The following is a 660-nucleotide window of genomic DNA, read 5'->3' as shown; positions in this document are numbered from 1 at the left end:
CTTTCTTACTCAGCTGACCCACTTGTGCCTCCAAGTTTCTAATGGAGGATCTTGTTTCAGTCATAAAACTTTGAGTGGTTTTGATTAGATCAGAGACCATGGTTGCTAAGTCAGAGTTAGTCTGCTTAGAACTCTCTGTCTGTTGCTGAGAAGATGATGGAAAAGGCTTGCTATTGCTAAACCTGTTTCTTCCACCATTATTGTTGTTGAAACCTTATTGAGGTCTCTGTTGATCCTTCCATGAGAGATTTGGATGATTTCTCCATGAAGGATTATAGATGTTTCCATAGGGTTCTCCCATGTAATTTACCTCTTCAATCTCAAGAACTCATTTCTTCTGATTCGTCCCATTGTTCACAGGATTCCTTTCAGAAGTATACATAAATTGGTTATTTGCAACCATTTCAATGAGTTCTTGAGCTTCTACAGGCGTCTTCTTCAGATGAAGAGATCCTCCAGAAGAGCTATCCAAAGACATCTTTGACAGTTCAGAGAGACCATCATAGAAAATACCTATGATGCTCCATTCAGAAAGCATATCAGTGGGACACTTTCTGATCAATTGTTTGTATCTTTCCCAAGCTTCATAGAGGGATTCTCCTTCCTTCTGTCTGAAGGTTTGGACTTCCACTCTAAGCTTACTCAATTTTTGAGGTGGAA

The 660-nt window shown here is 39.5% G+C and overlaps 1 non-coding gene across 1 annotated transcript; it reads left to right on the top strand.

The window, feature by feature from the left end:
- The first annotated feature begins 532 nt into the window (after window positions 1-532).
- Window positions 533-640, top strand: LOC127741821 (small nucleolar RNA R71). The gene has a single exon (XR_008003026.1). It is a non-coding gene; the product is annotated as a small nucleolar RNA R71 (small nucleolar RNA).
- The last annotated feature ends 20 nt before the right edge of the window (window positions 641-660 follow it).

This window comes from Arachis duranensis, chromosome 9 (genome assembly GCF_000817695.3).
Source record: "Arachis duranensis cultivar V14167 chromosome 9, aradu.V14167.gnm2.J7QH, whole genome shotgun sequence".
In the NCBI taxonomy this organism is placed as follows: domain Eukaryota; kingdom Viridiplantae; phylum Streptophyta; class Magnoliopsida; order Fabales; family Fabaceae; genus Arachis; species Arachis duranensis.
Note: the sequence above shows the minus strand (reverse complement) of the source record. Positions and strands in the feature narration are given on the sequence as shown.